The 6,396-nt window shown below is 43.4% G+C and overlaps 1 protein-coding gene across 1 annotated transcript in view; it reads right to left on the bottom strand.

Annotated features, from left to right (window-relative positions):
- KDM1A (lysine demethylase 1A) overlaps positions 1-6,396 on the bottom strand; it is a gene marked incomplete in the record, with an annotated part of 2,315,042 nt that overhangs the window by 1,786,571 nt on the left and 522,075 nt on the right.

Here is a 6,396-nt window from a genome sequence, read left to right as displayed (position 1 = left end):
CTTGGCAATTTTCTTGTTGAGACCACTAGTGAGGCAATAGGATGGATCTGCTCAACTTATTGGCCATCACATAAGATTTCCCCAGAATGTGCATTGCTAACAGAAATCTAATGGATGATTCTGCCCATTACCAAACACTCAGCTTCTCGACAAAAGGAATAAGATCTGGTTTCTCCTTTTGTTGATGTACCAGACTATTGCCATATTGTCTGTCTGAATTGCAACAGTCCCTGAAGGGAGAGAATCTTGAAAAGCCTGCAACGCTAAAAGAACCGCTCTCATTTCTAGGGTGTGTTGGCCTTTTCTGGGGACCAGGTGCCTTGGATTGTCTTTCCCGAGAAATCCCCCACCAACCCAAATTGGGATGAGTCTGTGGTTACTATGGCCTTGGACTGAGGAAGTATGAATGGGTGTGCAGCCCTGTTAAATCTGATCAGAGCAAATCCACCACCTGAGATATCTTTTGCATGCCTGAATTATTTTGATCTGAGTGGGCAAGGGCTGGTACAGAATGGAACACTACAAGTTGCCAGGGTGCACTGAAGAATTATCACAGTATCTTGCCAATGGTACCAGAATTATGGAAGGGTACATTGAACCTAACATCGGTAGAATCAATCAGGCTGACAGTGAGGAGTTTTGAATCGTCTTCCTGACTTGAAATCTTATAGTCTGTACTCTTGGGCAGGGGAAGGGAGGCCGTCATTGATACAGTATCAAACAAAGCTCCTATGAATTCTAGCACTTGAGTTCATTCTAGTTTATATTTGAGACTGATTGTAATGCCTAGATGTGAGCAAAATTATAGTACATAATCTCTCACTTTGATCAGTAGATGCCTGGTCAGAGCGGTAATGAGCCAGTCATTCAGGTAAGGAAACAATGAATCTGTGCAGTCTCAAGTGAGCTGCTACTACTACTACCATGCATTTGCACACCCTGTGGGCTGTGGTGAGGCCAAACAGCAGTACTGTGAACTGGTAATGACTTGTTCCCAGCCAGAAACATAGGTATCTCTTGGATTGCCTGTTCATTGTTATATGATGATATGCATCATGAAGATCTACTGAGCACATCCAGCAGTCCTTGTGCAGAAAAGGCAAAATAGAACGAAGCGTGACCATCCAGAACTTGGTATGCTTCAATGATTTGTTCATATTGCATTAATCCAAAACTGGTCCCAGTCCCCCGTTTTCTTTGGCACTAAAACAATCTAGAGTAAGTTCTGGACACTTCCTGATCTGGGGGGACCTCTTGGATGGCAGTTTTCTTTTCTAGCAGCTTATTTCCAGAGCTTCTGCTTTCCTCTGACTGGGTGGAACACCGGGAATCTTGTTTACTATTTGGGGAGGGGGAAGGGAAAAGGGAATTATATAACCCTCTGGAAATAATCCTGTGCACCCATGTATCTTTTGTAATGTTTAGCCAGGTGCCCCAGTGCAGAGTAGATGACCCCCAACTGCCTCCAGACGTGGGCAATTAGGCCTCCTTTCAGGAGCGCTGGTATGGTCTGTCAGAGAAACGTTCTGGAGCCCTTGTTCTGCAGGCCTCCTCTGCTGTGGGAATGGTTTCTTCCATTAAGAGTCCCCCCCCCTCTCCCCTGGGGGAATTATCACCACACAGATCATGGAAAGGACTCTGGGACTTTCTGAACCACATCTTTCAACCACTTCGATGATTCCTACTGAAGTTTCTTTGAAGGATCGAAAAATGTATGCCCACAGCAGACAGGGTCTTGCTCACACCTGGTGTGTTTGTCCCTCACTTTGGGGCCAAACAACGAACGTCCATCAAAGGAGCATTGACGGAGAACTTGAAGGTCTCCACAAAATCATAAAGACACATCCAGGAAAGCCTCTTAATGGAAATGCTCAACCAGCCACCCTTGAGGTACCTTCAACTGCATGCAAAATTAGCCTCGTAGATGAGTAAGTAATGGACTGTAAGGTAACCAACTGTGATGCAATGGATTGTCCACGCCTCAGCAGTTACTGCTCCCGAGAGGGGATTTGGAGAAATCTTTAATCAAATCCCTGTACAGTCTGGTAAAGTGCGCCAAACAGTTCAGCGACCTAAGAGCTAAAGTCGCTAAAGCATAAATATGCTTCCCAAATCCGTCCTTCACCTTAGACTCAATATTAGGTTGATGAACAGATGAACTCTGCTCTGCAAGTTCTTTCTCCATGGCCACTGCCATGACCACGGTATCTACTGCTCTAAAACTCTTCCTCTTGGGTGGTGTCAGGATCCTGTCTGGCCTCTTAGGGGTCAGTTAAACAAAATCAGATTCCTTCTACACCCACCGAGAGATCGACTCAATGAGCTCATCGGTGGATTAAGTCACCCAGGAAGTAGATGGGACAGACCCAAATGCATCCAGAAATACAGGTTTCTCTTGGGGAGGGTTACGAGTAAACCAATCATCTCTTTACATAAGGATCGCCAAAAAGTCACCAAAGGAGAAATCATCAGATGGTGATCTTGGGGGCCCTTCCACTTCACTGAAATCAGTATCTTCTGTGATTGACTCATGAAGGGAGTCCAAGTGCCTCCTTTTGCACTTTCGCTTCCTAGGGACTTACTCAGTGGAGTTTTCTGGGGAAATATCGAAAGAAATAATACCCTGCTGGGTCATCTGGAGACTTTAGGCTGACCGTCCTTGTGTGGTACAGTGATGAGGCTCATGGCACAAAGACATCTAGGAACCAGCTAGAAGATCCAAGGGGGAAGAGACTGCCTGAATTCTGGAAGACAATACTCTCTTCTACTACCTCAGCGACAGAATGCCCTGGTGAGGAGGCAGCAGATGGAGCTGAGAAGGCATGCTTCCGGACCATCGGCTCCCTCTAACCTGAAGGCAGTGCACCCAAGGCAAAAGTCAGAGCAGAGCTGTCCAATGCCAAAGCTCCAAGGGGCAGAGCAGGCATCAACTGCTTTGGAGTCGACTCTAACATCTTGTAGCTGACAACAGTGCTGCTGCTCAGAGAGTCATCCAGATCCAACATCTTTGAGCCGGTACACTCACAGAAGTAATCGGATCTGAGGACACCACCATCTTTGTATCCGAAACAGACAGTCTCAGAAGGCTCAGATCTGAAGGGTCTGAAACTGAAGGACGGATCGGAGAAGGAGCCAGGATCGGTGGAGTAACACTGGTGAATGTCTCCTGACCTGAAGAGGTAGGAGCCAGGAGAATTGCATCTGCATTGAGAGAAACTTCGACATGCTATCCATATCTGCCTCCAAGACTCCTGGAAGAATGGGAAGAAGACAGGAAGAGATCTTGAGCATCGTCTCCCTAAAAATGGGGAAGGTAGCCAAGAGGGAATCTGCTCCAGAGAGGGTCCAGGGGAGCTGTTTAGGCTCAGAAAAAAAAATGGATCCAAAAAAACAGATGTAGTAACCGAAGCAGTCGGATCCAAGGATTTGGATTACTGATCTGAATGTTTGGAAACCACCTTAGCTGGGTCCATGCTAGGATCCAAAGATGCAGGGGGAGATCCAGAAAGTCAACAAGTCATTTCCTTGACTCTTTCAGGTCCATCCTGGAGGGATGAGCTCCAGCCAGCAATTCAGAAAAACTAGTTGGCAGAAGTCCCTTCAAAATCAATTTGTTTTTCCTACCCACCAAAGCCCTAGGGTTAAGACTTGCAAATTACACAAGGGACTTCTACATGGACAGGGCCCAAACAATACACGTAAGAATTGTGATAGACAAGGGAATCTTGTGCAGATACCTCTTGCACTTTTTGAACCCAGAAGGTTTTTCAACCTTACTTCACAGTAAAAATAGAATAAGGCAAAACCTTTTTTTTTTTTTAAGGTAGGAAAGGAAAGGGTAAAAGACTACCAGCAATGGTATTGAGATATGCTAGGGATAAGGGAGGTTATGATGTACACTGGCTCAAAAGAATAGATTTAACAGAAAGGGATGCAAGGATGAAAAAAAATTAACTTGGAAAAACTCACTATAATGCTCAAAAGCTATAGTGACTATGTCCATATGCGAAGGCGGCAAATGAGATCTGGCGCATGGAAGGAAACCACAGCATTATGGGTAAGGGAGGAGCTCTAGAGTTTGGAGTAGTCCACAAGCTGTAAAAAGCAGCAGGGTCAGATCCGAACCCACATGTTGAGGACTGAATGAAAACTGACATCAGATCACAGGATATACCTTGAAGGAGAGAACAAAAGAAAGTGAAAACTGAAGGTGAAATGTGATACAGAATGCAAGTAATGGCAGGACAACTGGAAAAATTCACACAAATAAATTCAGTTAATACTATCTTGATGGTTTCGGACCAGCAGACAGACTCCATGAGATACATGATTTAACGTAACAAAATTTAAATAAAAAGGCGAAAGACTGATGGGTGCGAGAATGAAAATATAATACATACATTCTGTGAATATGAATTATCCAAGTCTATGGGAAACATCAGTGAATGAATTACTATTTGGGAGTATTTGAAATATGCCAGGAAGGTGAACCCATCCTGACTGGACATAGAACAGGGGAAGATAGCAAAATGAGTGAGTTCACAAAAGGCTACAAGCAGAGTGACCAAAAAGTTTTAAAGCAAAGAAATGGAACAGGAGGAAGGGAATGCAAGAATCAAAACAGAAACTACACCATCAAACATAACAAAAAAAGATTGGGGGATAGAAAGACTGATCATATGGATGGAGGCAAGAGAAAGGTATGGGTTAAGTATGAAGAAAACAAAAAACTACATCACTCACCACAAATGGAACCACGTTTGGGAGACTGACCCAAATGCCCTGGTGGAAGATGGATCTTTGCTATGAAGCCTGGAAAATAGCCAAAAGGGGGAGAAGGAAAGACTGAATTTTTACAGAATGAAAGGGAAAATGTAAAGTATGTGATGCAACAGCCATCATCAGGGTGCCTGACAGGAACCTGGAAAGACGGCCCTAAGAAATAAATAGTCAACAAAGGTGTACACAGTGATTTGCATCACAAAAAGAAATGATTGTATTGCTAGGGAAATAAACTATTAGGTAAAATCAGAAGAGCACCAACTGAGCACAGCATATCACTCTGATACACTGATTCTGAAACATACAGTGAGGGAGAAAAAAATCATCCAAATGCTGACTGTTAATATTAAAATAATTTAATATTTTATGCAACATTTAAAAGATTAAAATGTCATTTTCATGCAAAAAAGTATTCTTGTTAAGCTGAAAATTATTATAAATTTGATTTTTACAGCGCCTTTATTTTTTTATTCTAGAAAACTGACAGACATTTATTCTAAATTGAGCATGTTCCATATCTAATGGCCATTCTGCCTTGAGTTTGACATAGCTTACAACACTCTTTAAATGGCTGGGAAAATGGGGGTGATGTTGCAAGCCATATGCTCCTGAAGTAAAAAAGTATAGTTGTGTAAGAAAAAAAGAAGTTATGTTCTTACCATAACGTTCCATCTGAGTAGTAGACTTCATTCTTCTGCACATATGGGTATACAGATCCAATTCGGATCCGAGCCGGCAAAACTTTTCAAGCATCAGCTCCGAGCTCCAAGCTCCTCCCTTACCTATATTACATCACTTCCTCCTATCTAGCCCCAGATCGAGTTTGCTGACACTAAGTGCAACATAACCACAATCCTAATCAGGAAAAACCTGAAGAGTGAGGGGGATGGAGGGAAGGTGCAGAAGAATGAAGTCTACTACTCAGATGGAACGTTATGGTAAGAACATTCCTTCTTTATCTGAAGTAGTGGACTTCATTCATTCTGCACATATGGGACAGAGTCCCAGCTACTAGTATTCCTGGAAGGCCCTTATGGAAGGATATTTCTGAGTACTGCAGAACCAAAGGATGCTCTCCCTCTAGAAATAAGATCCAACTTATGAGAGATGAATGTGTGCAAATTGACCCAAGTCGCTGTCGCACAGATATCGTTTAACAGAACTCTTGACCAGAAAGCTGGAGAAGTGGCCATTGCCCTAGTGGAATGAGCCTTCAATACACTAGGAGAAGATAAACCTTTGTCCTTATAAACCTGTGCAATAGAGAGAGTGATTCACCTTGCTAAGGACACTTTCGAAACTGCTTTGGCCAAAAATGGTTTTGAAAAAGAAAATTGATCCGACTTCCGGAAGGGTTTAGTCCTATGGAGGTAAAAACGAAGCTGTCTACGGACATCCAATAAATGAAGCTCACGTTCACCTCTATTTTGGAAATTTGGGAAGACGACTGGCAAATTTATAGACTGATTAATATTGGCTGCTGAGGACACCTTGGGAAGAAAGGAAGGGTTCGTACGCAGCGAAACCCTATCCTTGTGGAAAACCAAATAGGAGGGCAAGGAGGATAAGGCCTGCAACTCTGAAACTCTTGGTTGACGTGATGGTGACCAAGAA

The sequence above is a fragment of the Protopterus annectens genome, chromosome 1.part2, assembly GCF_019279795.1.
Source record: "Protopterus annectens isolate FY-2018-M chromosome 1.part2, PAN1.0, whole genome shotgun sequence".
NCBI lineage: Eukaryota > Metazoa > Chordata > Ceratodontiformes > Protopteridae > Protopterus > Protopterus annectens.
The sequence above is the reverse complement of the archived record's forward strand: the minus strand, read 5'-3'. Positions and strand labels throughout refer to the sequence as shown.